General features: G+C 32.8%; 1 protein-coding gene and 1 long non-coding RNA gene across 2 annotated transcripts in view; one reads left to right on the top strand and one right to left on the bottom strand.

Annotated features, from left to right (window-relative positions):
- The window catches only part of PACRG (parkin coregulated), a 214,182-nt gene that overhangs the window by 131,406 nt on the left and 59,964 nt on the right, over positions 1–22,812 (top strand). The gene's annotated exons all lie outside the window — the stretch shown is intronic.
- The window catches only part of LOC309876335, a 48,092-nt gene that overhangs the window by 11,333 nt on the left and 13,947 nt on the right, over positions 1–22,812 (bottom strand). The window lies entirely within an intron of this gene.

Below are 22,812 nucleotides of genomic sequence, written 5' to 3'. Positions count from 1 at the left end.
ACATACTTGAATATCTTTAGGTGGCTTTATTTTGGATTAACAAGAACCCTATACTGACTAAAAGCTTTACTGGCAAATATAAAAGTGCAATGTTAAATGCTGAGATGTACTTTAAAATGTAGTTTATAAATCCTTTTCCTGAATAGAGATAGAAGGTATTCAAAAATTCATCTGGATATGTGAAACTAAGTTTCATCTTTGGAGAAACCTATCTGTCTACTGCAGAGAAAGCCTGGAGAGATTAGCCTTACTAGTTGCAAAGCAAAGTTGGCTTTGGTGAATAAACTGCCAGTGTGCTAGATTTCAGAGAAAAACAGTCTCTAGATCCCTGTATTACCACAAAGCTGTCAGTTGCAAATCAAGGCCAAACAGTGCACTGGTCATAACAGGTAAATCCTCACAGATGTCCAGGATTACATACTAAGTAAAATCAATATAAAACAAAAGGATACATTGAATTGCAGGCTCTGTAATAAAAAGAGTATGGTGTGCTAAATGAGCAGCAGCACAAATAGTTACAGCAGACATTATGAAAAGACAGTTTCCCTGAGGCATAGAAGACATGCTTGATGGCCCCAGAATCTGTTCTTGAAAGATTTTAAATTGGTTGTGTTCTTTTCCTGTAAAATGAACTCCCCCACACCTTACTTAACCACCTGCTAGTAATACAAACACTTTGATGAAGCTAGATATGAATGCAGATTTCGTTGCTTTGAAATACTTTTTCTAATGTTCCTTGAATTTGTGTGAAGAAATATTTGTTATAGGGAAACTATTGATCACTATGTCACAGACCCCACAAGAAAGAGAGAGACATAAAGTAAATTTAAATTATCAGAAGTGACTGGCATATGCATACTTGTCTATGAGCAGAAAACCTGAGAATCTGCCATCTGGAACATTGCATAGAAGGATAGAACCATAAAATATATTTATTTTATTTTGTAATGAAGGTAGATATATAACGAAGATCTTTATCAAGTTATTTCTGCAATTTTAGAAATTCAAGGTTCTTTTGAGATCCTTTCCTATCTTCTTGAAAACTGATTTCTTGGTACATAAACTTTTTCATGGAGTCTAGACAAGGAATCAAAAACCACTGAATTTAGGGATGGAAACAAAGAGGTAAGGAGCACAGAATAAATCTAAATCTACATGGTCCTCTTCTACAGAACTGCTTAACTATCCTGTAGAAAGTATACTTACTTCTCTGGCTGAAATTAGCAGGTACTGAAGAGTCAGCATTTCCTGTATGGGATCCCAAAGAAACCCATGAAACTCAAGATAGGAGCAGATACTTGTTCATGGAGGCTAACTGGAGAATAATAATTTGATGTAGGACTTACGGAAAAACAAACAAACAAATAAAAAAAACCTTTGATAACTAGATTTCAAAATGTCACATAACTTGAACAGAATTTATAATATAGGCATATTGCAACTGAAATATGTCTCACAGTGTATGTGTTCATATAAGAAGAGTATTCTGAGCCTTTTTCTTCTTCCCAAAGGATTTTCTATTTGGAAAATAATTAAATGAACAACAACAAAAGAATCTTTATATATTTACATTATAAAAATTATTCTTAATTCCAAGACAGATACAAAATATGGGTTGTCTGTTTGTTTTAGACTTTGCCCTCTGAAACAACTGAATAGTTTCAGAATTTTCATTCTTTTGGGGGATTTACGCACTCTAGTCATGGTCTAGATCTTTGGGATATCTCTGGGTGTATGTATATAATGAATGTGAATAATATAGTCTAAGGGCTCCAATCTACAGTCACTGGGCAGATACTAAGCTCTGGAGAGCTTACTCAGAGTTGAGTACTGTGAAATTGCAGGAGTGTTAAACTCTCAAGTTAAAAAGTTGGCATCACTGAATCCCATGAGAATTTTTCTATTTTTTGAAGTCATATTCCTTTCAAGTGAAAAAGCATATTTGGCAGCTGTGGTCTGTCTCTACTTAGCTCTTCATATTACTTCTTAAGGGGAGCAAAGATTTTTTGTGTACTATAATTAACAAAACTATCAAAACAAATAATGCAAAAGTACAGTCCCAATTGATGTACAAGATGTGCCCACTTTTTAGATAAAAGTAACTTTAAGGAGTAATATATGATACATATGCACAATATTACTTTCTTAATGTCATGAGATGAAAAGTAATGTACTTTTTTGGTCAGATTTTATTTAACAAAAATCATAAAACTTTGGACATTAATTTTGTTTTTTGTTTACTTCATAAACCCGCAATACATGAACTCACTTCAGTGTTCTTAGTTAGAAGTGAACTCTAGCTTCTGTGGATTTTTACTTCTTCGTCCTGAATAGATACTGTTTGATCATTTACAAAATTGGTGTAAGTGATCAATTAACATATTAGTTTAAGGTATTTATTGTTTATAGCTAAAGTTTATTTTTATTTTGCTCTTACGTACTCTAGCTGTATCTGTTCTTGAATTGTCTCAAATATTATTACTTATTGAATATATTATTTTTTTCATTACTAAATACATATTTTAGCTCCATCAGTTCGCATAAGCATTTCATGTATTCCACAAACACGGTATGTAAGTTTTATATGTGATCAGTAGTTTACTAATATTTAACAGTTTTTAAAAATATATCTCTCCAGGACTATCTTCAAGTGACACTTTTAATAGAAGACAAGATTAAGAATAGATTACTTTTAGTACAGATTAAATTTCTTTAACGCAAGTAGGATTAATTACTCAAAATGTAAAAAGCTGTGTTTCTGACATCATGATGGCTCTGTAATGTAAGATATCTAAATGTCCATGTTAAGTTATATGCAAAGCTAGCAGGACAGAAATACCCTCATCTACGTCTTGCCTCTGTTCCACAACATATCTTATTATTGTATGAATTTATTGTATGAATATTTCAATATATTTCAATACAGACACAGCAAAACCTATCAACACAATATACTGCATATTATTTTATCTATAGTACCCTAAATGAAAAGTTTGACTAGAATAGAGTTGATCTGAAATATAAACTGAATATCACATCTATCCCGTCATCTCTTAGGTGTTTTTGTTGTTTGTTTGTTTGTTTGTTTTTTGCAAGGATGATTTTGTGTTTTCCTACAGAATATTTTTCATAATGTTATTAGTGATAAAAAATAATCACAAAAAAAGTAGACACACTTTAATTCCTCTCCTCTGAAAAAAGTACATATATAATTGTAAAATCTTGGTATTAGAACTGTTGTCTGTAGACTTGTGCCCGGTGCACCACACCAATAAGCACACAGAGTCAGAATCCACACGAAGGTCCATGATATAACAGCCTGGGAATGAGTAAATAGTTAAAGGTCTGATGAATTCAGATTAAGGAATTAGAACAAAAATGCTTTTAATCTGATACAAACTACGAAGAAAGATTTGGGGTGCTATTACCACCATTATCGCATGTGCTTATGAAAGCTATTGTACAGTTCTGTAAAAGAGGCGTTATTATTCCCAAAGACAGATAAATTAAACACCTGTATTTAGGGCAGGATTTTTTTTAGAAAGCAAGGCAAGGTTTAATGATATAAATTATTTGACAGATAAATAAAAGTGAATTTAAGTAATATTTCAGGGATTCTGGAACTGTATTTCCTGGGATACTGATTTACAGATCTGAAGTGCTGATAGTTGAGAGAATCTTGACAGTCTCCTTTTTCCTGTTCTGACACTTTGATATCTTCTCCGTTACCTTCATAAAGCCATGTTCTTCAGTCTCCTTTGCTCATAAAAATGGAAACTTAATTTTTGACCTTTGAAAATGTAGAAGTCTTCTTACTATATCATAAAAAATTAACAGATATTCTTCATACACTGCATGATGTTAGGCAGTGTTACCCATTAGTGACTTGTTTTTAATTGCTTAGCTTCTACACTAAAAATCAAGTCATGACTTTTTTTTTTCTCTTTTCTGCTGCATTTAGTCTCAGGCTTCGTGGGAGTAAATAAGGTATTAGTCAATAAGGTATATTATTATAAGGTAAAATAACCTTACTGATAAATAAAACAAAGATAGGTATTGAGATAAAGCATTGGATCCTTGATCATCTGTGCCACTTAACTTTCAGCATGGTCTGGCATGGACTTGGTCTGTGCCAAACAGCACAACTGAGGCACTTTTTTTTGTGTTTTGCCACATTTTTTCTGTTTATAAAGCACACATTGGATCATTTCTCTTGAAGATAGTATGGATAGAACATTGGTGACTTGGGTACCCCCTTCCCACAAAGATTTAAGTATCATTCCAGCATGTTTGGTGCTCAACCCCATGCTTCTTCCATTCCCAGTTTTCATGCTATTTAAATGCTACTCTGAAGGGCCACATTAGAGCCATCCCACTATTTCAGATATTTTGAACTGAAGAGAATACTGAAACTATAACTATGTTTTTCTGCGAGTCAGAGGGATGTCACCTAGGGCCCAGAAGACAGTGCCAAGTGCTATGCAATACATCTTTGCCATATGTCCCCGGGAGAAATATACATAGTCCAACAATTTATTCCTTCAGTAGCTGAACTTCTGTTACTTCCAGGATATGTTTAATTTGTTTTAATGAAGTAGGAAATGATTCTGAGATGGTTTCATGCTTTGCAAGTATTAATACACTACTGAGTGAATAATTCAATCCTTTTTCTGTGAATTTAGCAGTGACAGGCAGCTTATTGCAGCTACCTAGTCCACGGTGACATGGCAGCACAATATGCTAAACCAGCTATCATACCACTGAAGTTATGTCCCTGAGGGATTGGCATCAACTTTCAGTAGGGAGTGGAGTTCCAGAATACCACATCCTTGCTTTGTCCCTTCCCTACAAATGAAACAATTCTGCAGCTGCTTTCTACCAAAACCAGATGTGCTAGGGTATGGTAGAATAGGAGAGGATATGGAAGTGTAGGTAGAAATTGGCACTGAAGATTACTGTGTTATTTCTCCTACCTTTTTACTACTAGAGATTCCTGGCACTCATAGGGTTTCTCTGGGGCTTGTAACCCAGGTAGTTTTTCTGTTACTTTGCAAATCCCACAGTACTAAAGACTGGTAAAAGAAATCAAAATTCTCTGTCAGTCTGAGTCTTTAAACAAGAAATGGTCCTCCAATGTCATCCTATCTTTAAACTGTCTGCATACTTTATTGCAGTTAAAAATGTTTGTTAGATGGCTGGAATATATGCAGATTCTTCACTGATTTGTTCTGTTTATGTGTTTGCATTAATTAGAAAGAGAAGTTCAGACTTAGCAAATACGATTTTAAAAGCTGCATGTTAAATTGTAGGTTTTGCTTCTCTGCCTGGCAAATAAAGTGGAAGAAATGATCAACTCAGGGACATTCTTTTTTTGGGGTATATTTTTTTTAATAGTAAAGACTACTGTAGTTCAACCACAAAGCTGGATACTGCTGTAAAAAACAATTGATATCAAATGTGTTTTTTTGTTTTGTTTTGTTTTTGTTTTGTAATAGATAATTTCGAAGAACAGTGGTCAGTTAATTTACCATGCTCTATGTTTACATTTATATATTTTTTCTTTTCATCTAACATAAATAGTCCTCATTACTGCAGAGAGAAATAAATTTGTTCTGCTCACATGAGTTCTTCTGTGCCATCAGAGATACATAGTGCATTATTCTGCACACATTTACTCTTCTATGCTTAATATTTAACATGTTTTGTACAATGCAATTGTTCACCAACATTGTGAGAAAAAGGTCCCCTTTGTTTCATTATTTTGTGTAGTTAGACTAGCATGTGATACGTTGTTTATGTAAAAGAGCCATTTAGAGGCCATGGGTCTGGTTTTCATACTGTCATTCACACTGAGTCAGTACTTTTTACAGTTATTGATCCCAAGGAAACAAATTGCCTGGGGAAGCCAGGCCATTTCATAAAGTAAAGGCCTGTTCAAAATCTTAGCAAGAGCAGAATTTAATGCTAACAGAAGTGGAAATATTTAAATGCAGCAGCCCATGTTTCCAGCTGCGGTGATGGTCACTATGCCATAGATTCATTTACCTCACAAATTATATTCTACTATTTCTTTTTACATGAAATTATCTTCACATTTGAAAGTGGTTGTGAGTATACAACACTCTTTTGATCTTTATTACTTACATTTTTATGTAATGAACAGATTTTACCTTTTCTACTGTACTTTATTGAGCAGAAATCCCATTTCGCTGCTGCTATATGATAATTATATCATTAGTATATAACTGTGTGTCTTCCACAATAAGACTGGGTGTGTTTTTTAATGTGAACAAAAGTAGAATTTTGTGAATTCTTGTAAAAAAAAAAAAAAAAAAAAGTCCTTCGATGGCTTTGCGTCTTTTACAACTGGATTAGTTCTTTGCTCTTCTTTCTACATAAGAGTACCCCCATCTCTTCCACATTTTTGAGTGTCTGTTGTGGGTTGACAAAGTCTCAAGTACAGGCAGAAGTTGGGAACTCTTTTAAAATTTGTCATACCTTTAGTAATAGAGATGCAGTGCTTAGCACTTCAGTAAGCATATTGAAGAAACTACTATATTGGATAAATAATGACATTTAAGTTGCAGTGAAGAAAAGCTTCTTTTCAATAGCAGAGTCTCCTTTTTCAAAAGTAGGAGTTTCATTTCATGTCTATCTTTTTTCAGATTTTTTTTTAAACATTTCTAATAGGTTACTGTGCTCTCAAGAAAAGAACAGATTGGTAACAATGAAGAATGAAATTTCATTTTTTCTCTAGTTGGATTTAACGTAGGTATGTTTGACCTGGAAGTATATTAATTTAGTTTAACTTCAATGTTTTCTACACTTTCACTTTGTTTTTGTCAGTATTTATGCTCTATCAATCCTGAGGACTTGCAGCTATATACTGAAATTACAGTTCAGTGTGGACTTTTTCACCTTCCTTCTGACAGGAAAACATTACAAAATTCAGATTTTCTGCTTTAAACTTCAAAGGACATAAAAAACCTGGGGCATTTTATAAACCTTCATTAAAGCTTGAAAAATCATTTCTCATCATGCTGTTTCAATAAGCACTGTAGTTTCGTGAACATTATAGAATTCCACTTACTGAAACTTTTAGTTTCAGGACCTCTTTGGCTCGGCTATTTAAATAGCAACTTTGTTTCAGAGTAAAATAATACATTAATTTCAGTTTAGTGTCGTTTTTTTTTTGTTTTTTTTTTTTGTTTTTTTTTTCTTTTTAATTCATTAATCTTTGAGTTATTGTTTAAAATCTAGTGCTACTTGCAATGTCATCTGAGAAAGAATGTGACAATTCTCTACTGCTGTGTAAAAAACTTTGTTTCTCATTTGTACATCTGTTGATTTTGCTTTATATATCTACTACTTCACTCGCAAATGTTTATGCAGCATATCAAAATAAATGAATTGAGCAAAAATATATTTAATAATCTTTATCTTTTATATGCTTATATTTGTTTATTTACAAACAAATCTAAACACTTGCAAGCAAATCCTAAGATTATTAGTATTTCTATATTCTTAAACTATTGTTAATTTTTCTTTTGCCAAAACTTTTAATTGTTGTGTGCGAAATTTAAACATCTGCTGCAGTAGCAATGAAAGATAAATGATAATTGTACTTTAGCCTTAAGTAAAGGGTTTATTTTTTTCTGCACAGTTTTTATATTTATTTGAGATTTTAAATGCTTACGCGAATGGCATTGGAAAGAAAGAATGATACCTTTCAAGTCCAAAGTCCTCCATGGCACACCTTGAGTCTAGCTGACTTTTTTATGATATTTATATTTCTGTGTTTGTGCACTTCTTATGTACATGTATGTATTGTTTTCTTAGTTTGATAAATCGTATCTTTAGAAACTCATATCTACCATTAGATGTGGATTTTAGCAGGTAATTCTAAGATTGCCCAGTGAAGAGATATTAAAAGTTTGATTCATAAGGAGAAATTGCCACAGAATCCAGCTGCTCAGTCTTACAGTGTCTTTCAGGCACCCAAAGCCATTATTAATTGACCTTGGTAGCTTCATTAAAGAGATACAGAACAACTTTCATGTGTGTTTCAGTACAGATGGTGATAGCCCCAGAACTGTTGCTTCAAGCCAGAGATCACAAGCTATTTAAAAAAGAGTATATTCCTTGATATACTTCCTACTGATCATGGTCCATTACCAACACCAGGTTCCAGTGGGAGAGGGGGCTAGTCAAGAGCTATGCTTGGCTGCTTTAGGGCAGAGCCTGTGTTATACAGTTAACTGCACTAATTATATACTCTTGATGAGATCATTAGAGGACAATAAAGGAAAATGAAAACAGTTTGCAATATGTGTGGTCAAATTAGCCACACAGAGAAATTATGGTTTGTACTTAAATGCTGTTTAGAAAGTGTCCGTTAAAAAAAATGTAGACACCCATGTATGTACACTGTAATGATGCCTAAGCTAATTTTCTTTAATGTGTTTATTTTTGAAATTGGGAATTGGACCCTGTTTCTCTCTGATTAGAATGCAAAGGCAAGATTTCAAATGAGACATGCAACAGTATACCTATAGCCATGTACTTCATGGAAGTAAGCTAGTGCTGATGTAGACGAGAGTTGGTGGACCATTTGCAACATTTTTGATTTTAAAAAAAATTAAGGATTAAATCTTATTTCCACTTAAGAAAGAGACTATTTATTGGCACTTAAGTGTGATTAGAAATTTATTTTAACTCTATCATAGTAATTTGGAGAAAGAAAACTAAAAAAAAAAAAAAAGACTTCTAAGTAATAAACAATGTATTTGTGTACACTAGTTCATACACAAAATATCAGCACATATAAAAGCTGGCAATAGTACATAAATTTGTAGACTTTGAAGCAATAATCTTGCCAGAATGTACGCTGTTGTACCTTATCAGTGTGCATTGTAACAATTTATAGAATATGTAACCTGAAAGTGCCTCCTTAAAAAAGCAAAGTCTGGTTATTTTATATTGCTCAAATCCAAATAACTGAATTTCCATTTGTAAGCTGGGAGCAATAACTAGACAAAACTTCAACTTCTTAAAAGTTGCAAATGGAGTTTTTCTTAAACATTTACTTCTATGGATTATTAGAGGAAGTACATTCATGGTGGAAAAGTACATTTATGGATTATCATAGAAAATTATCTCTTTTTTGGTGGGAGGATAACTGGACTGTTTCTTCCTCTCCACTAATTACCCAAAGCTCTTTTAACTTAACTGAGCCTTTATGGATTCCACAAACCAGAAAATTAACTGCACAAGGAACTCTTCAGAGCCTACATCTATAGAGAAGGCAATGTATTTAAAGCACACATTTCTGTTACCAGTAGACTATTTTATTGACCCTTTTCCATTCTTTCTCTTGGTGCCTGCTCAGGGTGGCACTGCAGTCCAGAGAATTATTTTCTGCTGTTTGTAACTGCAATGTTAGTGGACTTTGTGGACTTCCTTTACAGGACAAGAGAGAGAAGGCATAAGGCTACTTTAGAGATTAACAACCAGAAAAAAAAATGGCTACATTATAAACTGTACTCTTTAGTACTTGATTTTACTAGATTTCTTCAGTCAATGTTCTCATGGCTTTGCTCTGCATCTCTTAGAGCCTTAAGATTTTCTTAAACTTAGATCTTAATATCCTTCCAAACTCAGCATTGGAGAACAAATATCAGTCTGATCCAGTTCTTAATAAGGAAGGACTTTAATGAGAGTTAGATCAGCCCATAAAATGGGCAATTGGTTTTGCCTTTTAATTAACTAAAGTGGCTAACTTAGTCATCACAACAGAATCAAAGGACTATGCATACAACTGGTGGTTCATCTCTTCTTAACTGAAGGTCTACGTGTGCTATTAGACTATATATACATGTTATCTGAGTGTAATCTGAGCCATTCTCCAAATCAATGATTGTTTAAAAAGAGAAAATAATCTTTTTTTTTTGCCAGACTGCAAAGAACCACAGATTCAATAGTGAAATGATTGATCCTGCACTTTTTTCAAGAAAAAAAAATGCATGCAGTTTTCTCTGTACTTGGACAACATGTTAAAGACTGGAGCTTTATTTACTCCATAAGAAAACAGAAGATTCCAAGAACTTGAATAAGAAATAAATCTTGATTCAATACTGTAACCCACTGTGTGCTGGAGTTTAATAAGCACATGAAGCCATTGGCTGGCTGGCTACTATGCTTTATCATTTAGTTTTTGTACTTTAAGAACTAAAGTTTTGAAATTCTTTGGTGGTCCTTTGAGACTGAGTCCACTAATTCAAAGTATGCTAGAATTATAAATCATATATTCTTTCCCATTGCATTAGTTAGGAAAAGATAGTGCTTTTCATTCTTAGCAATTTGATTCAGCTGCTTTATAACAACTGTTATAACTAGAATAACATTAGTAATACTAATTTGATTATTAATAAATTATTAAAATAATTGTTAAAAAATAATTCTTGTTGTTATTATTAGTTTCTATTTTCAGGTAGTCTTTCCTCCTGAGAGTTACAGTGTGAGTTTTGTATGCAAACAAATATCAACAAATATCTAAATTGAAATAATTGTCTTTTCCACATCTGGAATTAAAAACGAAACAAAAATCTTTTGAGGTTTATGTAGGTTTTATGCTGATTTGCAAAATACCTCAAGTGCTTTGTAATGCACAAAATCTAAGGTGAATAAATAACGCTGTTTGAAGCAATATAATATAAACAGATGGTTACATACTAAATGCTGTAAATTTTTAATACAAGCTGAAATCAGTATTTTTTATCTACTAAAATCAGTGACTTCCATTTAGTCTAGGGAGAAAGGAATTGAGCCTAGAGCATAAAAGACAGTATGAATATATTGTTAAATTCTGTTAATCTTATGAAGAAATGTTGCTCACAGACTGGAAACATCTTAAAAACAAACAACAACAACAACAACAAAAAACAGTGCTTTTGTCACTTGTAAGCGATTTGCAAACTTTAGTTTGCTCAATAGTGTTAGTAGAAAAGAAAAGAATTGATAAACAATGACTTAATTACAAAATTGGTAAAAAACTGATCCTCTTTCACCCCAAAGTGTATTTATTAAAACATTTACTAAAACCTGGCAGGTGTGGGTTTGAGTTTCTATCTGTAACTAGAAAGTAGATCTTGACTTTAGTGTTCTGTATATCTTCTCTGAATGTTTTGTTTTGTGTGTGTGTGTTTTTCCTCTAGATGTTATTCCGCTAAGTACAATATACTTAAATATATACAAAGAATTGAGTTTCAATCCTGTATTTTTTATTTAGGAATGAATGCCCCATATTTTATATATGTCAGTGAACATTTAAATATCCCATGCAAAGCAGAACAGATTTAACAGGACTGGCTGAGAAAAGACAAACTAATGCATAAAACACAGACTAATGTGTAATATGATGATCAGAGAAGTTTCACTGGGAAGTAGGAAATGCAGATATAAGTCTTTTCAATCTGAGAGAAAAACATGAATATTTAAGTATCCTGAGTGATTCTCTACCCTTTCACTAGTTACAAGAGAAGCTGCCACCACCTCTTTCCAAATTTTTGAATGGCCTAGGCCTTAGTTTCATTTTTTACCTTAATCATGCTTAAAATGTCTACAATAGAAAAAATAGTTTTCCCATTTTTTATTGTAGTGACTTTTTTTTTTTTTAGGAGTAGCTAGATGTGTTTTTTTGAAGAAAACATTAAATGGAAGGTGATTTGTATTTTTTGTATAGTTTTTGGAAATTGAAAGCATTTTTTCTTGCAGCTTTAAAGCAATTTAAAGTTTTACATAATCTAATTTTTGTTCTACTTTACAACATTGTCTAAACTTACTCATGCATGTATTATTATTCATATGGCTATGTGCATGGAATATATATATATACTTTCTTTTTGCTGCTATGTTAAAAATCTACATATTAAAAACTATGGAACTCTCACTGGTCATGCCAGGTTGAGATTTTAATCTGTGCATCAGGAAGGCTTGAAGCCAGATTTATGCTCAACTTCCTATGGGCTATTTCAGGAGCCAGATAAACATCTTTGCATATGGTCACAATAACTTGCCTGGGCTTCTGTATGAATTTCACAGTTGTGTACAAACAAATGTGTACCATTTCTCCCACATCTATCTATCTGGCTTGCTTTCAAGCCTTGAATTGACTAAAAGAACCTCAGAAAGTAAGCCACAGGCCTCATTTTCTCCTGGAGTTGGTTCCAGTCTTAGACAATTAAGTTACATTTTTAGATACTGAAACATAGGCTTAGACATGTGATTTTAGGTCCCTGAAGTCTATCAACTTTGGGCAGAAAGACAGAGTCTTCTATGAAATTTTGTACTCCTGCTTTAACCACATGAAATCTACAGGTTTTATTTTGCTTGTAAAACAAAGTAAGTATAAATATTAGGGCTGAGAAAGTCCAGTTTTTTTGTTTGTTTGTTTGTTTTGTTTTGTTTGTTTGTTTGTTTGTTTTTTCGTGTTCTGAGGCTACTTATCATCTAAAACAGCCAAAGTAGGGGTTAATGGATTCAAAAGTTCTCAGAACTCTGACAAAGTCAGATTTTTTTCAGGAAGTTCTACCAAAGATACCCCTGCCTTTATTATTATAGTATTTGTTGTAAGGATATATGGTAACAAAGAGTAACAATTCATTCAAGGCTGACTCATTTTGTTCTAACAATAGACTTCATTCTGTGCCCTTTTGATGATATGAGCTATTTTGTCAGGTGTATTCTAAAGTCCAGATAATAATTTTATTAGAAAATAAACTAATAGCAATTGAATATTGGACGGTTTCTCATGCAGGTAACCTGAAGGTAACCAAGCTTACTAAATTTTTTGCCTTTATATGAATCATTATTTTACTTTGTCATATGCGGTATAGATTTTAAGAGCACAGTGAACTCCATCATTTCAAATGATGATAAACACAACCCAAATCAATCTGTCTTTGAGATACTGGAAAATTAGTGGCTCTTTAAGGGACCACAGTAATACAAAAGTAAGCACTGGCAAGAATTGGTTGCCCTTTATTGACCTCACAAGGGTGAGAAGGATCACCTTTGCACTACATTTGTCATAACTTACATAATAATATCACAAAACAAAAGTTTTATTTTAGTTGTCAAGCCTCATTAAGGTATTTTCATTGGTTTTGCTCTGATGTCAAATGTTTTGGACCAAATGTATTCCTCTAGCCAAATATTTTATAGCTGTGAAACAATACGTTAAAAGAAAAAGAAAAAAAAAATAGCATGTTTTCTTTCACTTTAAAAGATTTATGGATAAGACCTCCTCTTATGCTTGTATTTGTAAACATCCAGGTTAAGTAAGTCACTATCTTCTGTGTTACTCAGTTCTACAAGGCAGTAATTTTCTTCTATTTCTCTTCTGGTACACCTCATCAAGCCACATGCAAATTTTTGCATTTTTCCCCATTCTGGCTGTAAAATTTGGTCACTTGGTCTGGACAAACAAAAATTCCCTTTGTCTAGAACTTTATTTAAACTTTCATCATCATGGTTGCAACAGCCCACTCTTTATTGTCTTCCTTTGCTTACTCTGTGGAAAGGGTACGCTTCTTACCCACTTAAAATCCTAGTAGTGAATTCATATTTCTTTAACACCATTCTGCCCATGTCATTTAATTGCTATTTGTTTGGGTTTATTTTAGTCATCTAACATGAGATGGTGTCAGTCAACATGATATTACTTTTTAATATTATGATAGCATGCATTCCAAATACAATAACATAAAGGTAATCATAAAAATCAGAAAAAGTGTATTACATCTCCCAGCCCATCCTCTGTTAGTGAAGGTATGCTCTCGACAGTATGTTAGAGGCATAATCAAAAGTAGTAATAAAGTATTAATAGCTTTGATTTTCACTTCTGAAGTAAAGCATCCATTTATAAATAGTCTATGCAATGATACTAGATATTAAATTTTCCCATGTGTTTTGTCTCTTAGAGTAAAAAATGAGTTTAGAGGTAGATAGGGCCGTTAAGAAAGAAAAACAGCTGCAGAGGTTTAGCATAGAATGAGGAGATGTCTGTGACCATAAAGTAATTATAATTGCAGGGAATAAAAAATTCTACTGCTATTTTTTATTAGACCAAATAAAGTTGAGAAAAACTGTGTACGCAAGGGTACATAATGAGGTTTATTTATTTTGTACTACTCATTCAGATATTAGCTAGTGTAAAGTTCAAAATCATTGAAAAAAAATATATAGAAAGTTAAATACTTTTTAGATTGTACTTACTATCATTCAATTGAAAATATTTAAGCAGAAAAGACCTTACAGAATCTGAGTCATATACTATGCAGAAAAAACATGCTTAAGCGATTCAGGAGGTTGAAAATATTTAAAGAATTTCTACATTTATTAGAAAACCTAAATTACATTGGCATATATATTATTTATAACAACACTGCTACTGTATCATATAGAGTTACTACAACGCAGCTGAACATTTTGTTATTTGTGTAAACATGAACAACGAAAAGATTGTTTATTCCCAGAATGGGAGAGAAAAGTATTCTAATTACAGTTTGCATTGTTTTGCCTGTGGGCTCCCCAAGAGCCAGTCCCTGATGGGAAGCTGATGCCTCACATTCAGTGATGCATGAACTCAGGCTCTTTGTTCTGCAATAGGAAAAAAACCTATCTGTGCAGTGCCATTTCTTGACTAATGCATGTAAAAGGTTATTGTACTTGATTCTTCTGCATCTGCACAGAGCTGACACAGAATCTGTCCTTTTTTCCTTTCTACTTCTGCATTTAACTTTCATTTGTTTCTTTCTTTTACCATTAAAAGACATAGTGAAAAAATATTAGAATCAATCTTTTATTTTTCTGGAAATGAAAGAATTATTTTGTGAATTTATATGCTGATGTCTGAATAATTGCTAATGTAAACTATTCAGAATATATACATAAAGGGAAAGTAAACTCAAAATCACCTGCTCCCTTGGGCAAAGTGCATAATCTAAATGAAGTAGAACCAAATGCTTTATTATTTACATTGTATGCAAATTTATTTTCTAAAACATATTTGACAAAGTATTGAATTCACTTATGAACATATAATACATCCCACTTGTACTGAAGGTCTCTTTTAGACTATTTTCTGAATAATTAAATCGTATGGAAAAATGTCAGAAAGCAAAATAAAATGTATTTATTCCAGCCATATCTTCCCACAGCATGACATGTCATCTGAAAACAACACTAAGCATTTTATGCCATCTGTGCTGGTTGGGGATGCATTTACAATGCATTTCAATGTGGAATATTCCTTTTTGAGTTCCACACTGTCAGCTTATAGCAATAAGCACCTAAATAGAGTGATCTACAAAAACAGACAGCCATCAATACTTGGTTCACTTTCATCTGCACCTCGAGCATTGTTTTATCTTTGGGAGATGGAGCTTGTTCGTTATGCTGTCATTCATAGCTTTATATAAATAAAATGTTAGTACAAAGCTTTGTTTACATACAGTAATGATTAAATTTTTTTTATGTGGTAAATGCTGAATAACACAGGTTAGCAGTACTTAAGTGAAATATTAATGTTTCTAAAAGAGACTGTTATAAATTTTTAAATGTTTGTTTTTAAAAATAAGAAAATTTAATTTCAGGAAAATACTATAATACACACAATCCCAGGGACTGTATGTAAAGCATTTGGTAACTGTAAGAAGTCTTAGCTTCTAGTTGCATATAACTGATAATCATTGTATACCAGCCCTCCATAAGTGATCTGCAGAATCAAAGAATATATTGTTTCAGTTTGCACATGTTGTGTAAATTGCATCTTTCAAGTCACTCTTTCAAACAAGGCTAGTGTGTATTTGAGACTTGTTACGTGCAGTTATTACCAATGAAATTACAATAATTGCTAATGTCTGTATTTTTTTTCTTAATTTGTTAGCATTTAAGAAATGGTTTTGTAACAACAACAAAAATTGCATATCAAAATGGTCTTCATTCTCTATTTCATCCAATTAGAGCTTTTACACTTGTGACAAAAGACCTGCTAAGAAGTAGTTTGAAGCTCCCTATCTCAAAAAGGCCCATCCTCACTGTAAGCTAATGCTGCAGGGGACAGAGGATGAGTCTCCTTAACAGAATTTGATTTTGTCGTCCTACATGTAGAGAGTCCTATCATCCTGTAAGACTATCCCCTTAGTTGCTGGAGATTCTTTTCTGACCTACCTCATTTATTGTACAATACTTTTATTAATTAGATATTATTTTTGCTTAAGCACTATTATTTTAGTCTTAATACTTTTCTTGTGTAACACATGTTGTATAATGTAAGTAATGATGCAACGATTTCCACAAAGTCATAGTAAAGAGTCAAAAAGCTACCGTGTAGCATAGGAAAAACATGCATTTTGATTGTTAAGAAATACTATTTTCTTGTTATGGGATTAAGCACTTATCTCCTGTTCCAAAATGTTAATTATCAGTGCTAATTGCCAATGCCTCCTTAGAGGACATTCAACTCTGAAATATTTGGGAAGCAAAATCCTGGATATTAAGAAGTATTCAGTCTTCTGAGAAGAAAAAGCAGAATACATTAATTATTGCCAATTTCCACTGTAATTAAATTTATAAAGAAAATATTAGTTTCCTTAATTTTCTTTTTAGTTAAATCAATCTAGAAATTCAGTGTCCTTAGTAGCTCTGTAATTTAATCTCAGTGCTGGACTTTCAGCAAATACCTACACAGTATACTATATGTGTGAATTTCTCAAAAAGAATATTTTGAAATATTTTATGAACAATTTCATCTGGTAGAATGAGCTGATGAGTTGACAAAATTACTTTTTTACTGTAAGAGTTGTATAAAACTGTAAAAAAATGTTAAAGGCATTGTAAAGGCATAAATCTCTTGTTAAATAGTTGGTAGTATTGGAGAAAGGGGATATTTTCTGATACTGATACTCAAACTCCAATTGCAGGTTCACTTCAGACTATAATACCCTCTGAAATTTTTGAAAATGTGTTTGTTGTATGATTTGCTAATTTACATCTGGCTTGAAGTTTCAGAGGAGCTTTCACAATCACTGTTTCATAAAGATTGTTGTCATCACATTTAATGATGACCGTTAAATGTTTCTTCTTCCCAAGAAACACTTCTGTGCATGCTGTTTTGCAACACAGCTTCTGTGTAAACAGTTCTTCTATTTAGCCAATCTGCCCCTCAGCAATAGCCTTAAAATCTCCTTTTGATTCTTTATACTTAACTCATTTCATAAAAAAATAAGTCGTGTTTCTTCTGCATCCTTCTGTGTCCTGCTATTAGCGGAACTATCAGCCTACCACATTCCAGGTGGTGACAATGCTGTGTGAATGTTCTTTGTTGCTGGCAGATTGTTCAATAGAATAGAGCATATTCCAGATGGATTTAATATTAAAATACACAATACTAATTGTGAAAAAGGCAATCAGAAGATAAAATCAGTAGCAACAAGATAAACTCCTGGTAGATCTCAGTCAGCAATTTTCTTTGAACAAGAATACAAATAAACAGTAAGCTTGGTATAAGTGATGAAAATTGAAAATGCACATCATATATCAAAAGAACAGAAATATTGGCCAATATATGTATTTTAATCTGAAATAGATTTACACAATTATCTTGTATTACTTTATTTAGCACTTGAACTAAGAGCCCCTGAAGATCAAACATGCTTTATTAATGTTGGAGTAAATAAATCTCTCTGATGAAAAATTGATGATAGGTTACAGATAAAAACAGATGAAAATACTGTAGGCTAGATACAAAAAGTATACATTTAGTTAAACTCGTTTCTAGTGGTAAAAGAATTTCATTGCTTCAGTCTCTAGGTAAGTACTGTCCATATCCAGACAGCTATTGGATAGGAGTTTGGTTCTACTCTTAGGTCTATAACAGCACAGAAAAGATTGTTTACAGTAATACAAATCATATACAATAGGAATAGCAAACATAATAGCAAACATAAATATACTTAATCAGAACCATTTATGTCTTTTTTTTTTTTTTCCCGTACTGCTGATTAGTCTTAGGAAGAGAAATTAATCTTCAGCCTTACAGAGTCAGTCCTGTATTCTTTACTAACATCTGTGTTTCTCCCACATTAATGTTTTTTAGATTGAAGGAAGCATTTGCACTTCTGAGTCACCAGTCAGTGGTGACAGTTTGCTCATGCCTCAGGATACTGAGTCCAATGGTTTCATACATATTAGTCATCTCATTTGCAAGATTCTGAACATGTCCTCTTCAGGCTTACCTTAGTGCAGAGATTTTTAGCAGATACCAGTTTGGTAGATTTTCAGAAACCATATAGCAAAAGTATAAATGGGATTCTATGGAAAACTGTACTTGACAGCGTAACAAAATTAATAAAAAATATCATTTTCTGTTGCAGCTTTTTGGGCAAGTCTGTTCCTTTTATTCCCTCAGAAAATCAGCTTGTCCCATTTGAGCTTAAATCATATAATGCTCATTAACTTTACCTTTAAATATTCAATACAAACTCCTGACTATTGAGCCTAGCAGGGAGTTTGCTGTTTACTTCGTTGAAACTCAGTTTTCTCTCTACAAGTCTCTTTGCCAAATCTTGTATGTGAGGCATACGGTTGACATTTGCTATTGTTAGGATCTGGCCTTCTGCAATTATTTTATTGTCTTTAGTTATTTATTTTTTTGTTATTGAAAGAAGAATGTTTGGGGAAAAAAACTCCACATTTTCACGTGAACAAAATGTGGGTAGAGAATGGATTTACTGCCTTCTATAAAGGATTTTCTAACACTTGTTTACATGACAGGCAACTGAAGAGTATATGTATGTGAAAATTATGACATTATAGAGGACAATAAATATTTTTGGAGCTTAAATTTGCTTACCTATTGCAGAGCTGTGTTCTGTGTTAAAAAATGTTGCAAACACAAGACTTGGACAACAGTATTCTACTACTATCAAGAAACTACTTTGAAAAGCTATTAGAGAAACTGAGATGTTTTGATTTGGCTCCCAGAGCTGGAAAACCAGTTCTACCTGCTGAATTACAGGTTTAAAACTTCGTGTTAGCTGATATACCTTCAGGGCTCCCTGGCCACTCAAGAAAATTATCAAAATCTTGCACTGAAAGGAATGGTGCGCTATCAAATAAAAACATCATTCCATTAGCTCAGTATGTCACAACACATTCTCTTAATTTCCATTACACACACACAATGCAAATGAATTTATCAGAATACAAGTGTAGGTGATCACATGCTGTTCATTATTGATTTAAGGATGATATGTTTCAAGTGTATATGCTTAAATCAGTACAAAATAGAAGATGATGTCTTCATTTAAATTAAAATGTAACAAATATGGTGTACTCTTACAATCCTTTAATACTATGAGAGCTTAATTCTCTCCAACATTGCCTTGGCTATATTAGAACATATTGAATAAAATGAGACTTTACGAGAAATTTCACTGTGAAAAGTTTGCTATAACAATGTTTTATTACATTTTTATTGAACTTCAGCCACTAGAGAGTAGGATCATCTCTCCATCCTTTGAATTTTACTGCAAACATTAGGCAAAAGGAAGAATCAATGACCAAATTTACATTCTAGTTTATTTTATGATTGCTACGACTACAGAAGATGTGTTAATATGTGGCTGAGGCTGCTTCTATCAATTCCTAAACACAAGCATTAAAAAAAACAGAGCATCCTGAGCTATGGTCTGTTCACCAACTTAGCTATCATTAACTTTTAACACAAAAGTCATTCTTATATTAGCATGTATAAGTTCAAGTAAGAAATCCAAATTTACAGAAGAATGCTTATTGTGATATGTATACAGGTGTGTATATGTATCACTCTCTATACATCTCCTAGCATACGACACCTTTAAGAACTGGGGACCAGACTAAGGGCAAGTGAGCAAGAGAAGTAGCAAAGGGGACTGGAACATGTGAAGCTAGTGGGAATAAAGGTATAGCATGGGCTTTGGCTGCAAATGCAGGATGTGTAAATCTGTAAGTCTTCTCACATGTTTTAAAATGAGGAGAAAAATACAGATAAAAAGTGTAGAAATACCTTACACCATTAATTAAACACACAGCCTATCCTAGAGATTTTAAGTCAATGCTTACATATATTGAAAGTAATGCATTTATTTTTAAGAGTTTAAAACTAGAGAAACCCAAAGAAACATGATGTCACTGTTATATTATTCAGACATTTAAAAACACATCTAATTATGAATCTTTCATCTGAATTGCAGAAAACATTCACAAATATTCAGTCTAATAATAATTGACTTTGAGTGTGGACAGAATACATATAACATAAAAAATCAAAATCAACAGAATTAATTTTAAGCACATCTACAATACAGCTGTAACTATGAATTTACAACTAGCATATCCACAGTAATGCTAATTACTATGTATAATATCTAATTCCATGGGGATATTATTTTGACAAATATGAAATGAAATAAACAGGAAAGTGAAACTGTCCCAATTAATTTAAAACTGCTAAGCTGGTGTTAAATATCCACAGCATTTCCTTTGTGAACAGGCTATTTAATGAGGCATATTAACATATTATATATGGATCTTTCAATTAATTTGTTTTAGCAATATATGGCATTTAGGTTAAAAGCACAGTATGTGGAATAAATCAGACATATACTAGATGTATTAAGGACTGGTCACTGTTATATGTCAAAATGCAGATATGTGTGGCAAGATACAAACAGAAGGATCTCTCAGGGAATCAATTCCTTACTAGATTTTAGTCAATGTTTAGACTGATGATACAAGTAGTGTTATAAAACCTTTGGTGATTACATTGTCTGGTAATGTTAGTCAAAATTACCCTAATCAACAGATCATAGGGAAATATATTTGTTTTAAGGTAGCTAGGTGCAAAATAGTAAACCCAGAAACCAAGTATACACTTTGTACTTACTACATAACAGAGATTGTCTTTGAAAACAGTGACTTGTAAAGAACACAAGGTCATTGAAGATAACTGCCTGAACAGGAATTCGTAGTACAGTGTTACAGTTAAATGAGATAATACAATGTTTACAAGAAGACTATCAAGTAGAAATAGATGATGTCTGTGCACATACCACTATAAACTGTTGTGACTGTGCTGTGCTCAAATCTGATATTCACACTTCAAGAAGAATGTGAAGTATTGGAAAGATTTTGGAGTGTTCTAGGATGAGAAAAGATGCTCTCAAACTTGAAGCTTAGAGGCTTCAGTTCAGTCATTTGTATACTATGCAAGTAGTTGAATGAAAACTTAATCATCTGACAAAGATAGCTACTCATGACCAAAACTTTAAAATATATATATAGCAACTCTTAATAGATCTTAATTTTGCCACCAGAAAAATACTACTGTTTCCAAAGATAAAAGGTGTTAGCTTTAAGCTTTGCATTAAGCTCTGGTTGCAAGTGTAGTTGTTATGTCCTTGAACAATTTACGTATCATGTTAAAGACTTCACAATAGTCTTTAAGGTAGGACTAGATAGATCCAGTAGACTTTTTAATCCAGTTCTTAGGGGGAAGAATTAACTTATAGCCTTAAATTCTATGCTTATATCCATATTAGCAGATAAAGTATCCAGATCTGGTTGTCTAGTGGCTCAGGATTTGTGCCTGGGTGCATGCTAACAATTAAACAGTATGGGCAGTACTCGAGCAGTGTTTGGCCTATGCTTCAGCCCTGGTTGTAAATTAGTACAGCTGTAGACTGATTTTTGGTTGGTTGGTTTTGTTGTTTGTTTGATGTGGGAGAGATGCACCAAACAGCCAGAAAACATCTTGATCAATAGCTCTCAGTTTTGTTGAATTGCACAACAAAATTTGTATTTTTGCATATGAGGTGAAATAAAAGATCACTTTGCTAACAGTTGAATAGTCCTAGACCCCAAAACCTTAAAAAGCAACAAACTTTATAAACTAATAAGTCTTTGTAAGTTCTATAGTTACTAAGCAATATAAAGTAGATAATCTTTCTACTATGCCACAAATTTGGAAACAGGTTTTGAGATTTCAGAAGAGCTACTGATATTTTAATTCAGTATTTCAAAAGACTCTTCTGTTACTAACTGTGCAATCAGGAGAAGATCATACAGGCAAGTTTGGTAGAACTGATGACAGTGAGTTGCTGAATATGATAAGATTCAGAGATTTCAAAGCCAAAGAGATAAGCAAACCATCAACTCTCTTGTAGGCTAACTTGTGTTTGAATAAAACGCATTTCTTATTGAAAGTGAGAAAGCTCAAATGTTGGCTGAATTTTTGCTTCAACAAAGGCATCCATGCCATATTTGAAGTCTGCTTGGCTGTAGAGATCAGATGTTCTTACTGTTGAAATTGCATGAGTTTGCAATTTGAATTTGGTGCTCAGCATCTTGTTCTAGTGACATCCCTCTTTATAAGATCAAAGAGCTCCTTAGTAGATTATATTTCCTTCCCACAAAGATATTTATGCACTGTAATGCATACTTTTCAGTTTTATTTCTAAACAGATAAAACATGTTGAACTCCTGAAGTTTCATATTGTATGGTGTTTTCTTAGGCCTTCATGCCTTGGGATTCTTTGCTGTACCTCTGGCAATTTTTCAACATTTTTTTCTAGCATGACAAAATCAATACAAATACTCTTTCTCTCACTGCACTTTTTGATACTCCATAAGTAAGTACTAGCATCTTTCCAGTGGAGAAATACATTGCCCATGAAGCCAAAGGTACAAAGCTTTACTTTGAATTTAAGTATT

This window comes from Aythya marila (genome assembly GCF_965140915.1).
Source record: "Aythya marila genome assembly, chromosome: 3".
Taxonomy (NCBI): Eukaryota; Metazoa; Chordata; class Aves; order Anseriformes; family Anatidae; genus Aythya; species Aythya marila.
Note: the sequence above shows the minus strand (reverse complement) of the source record. Positions and strands in the feature narration are given on the sequence as shown.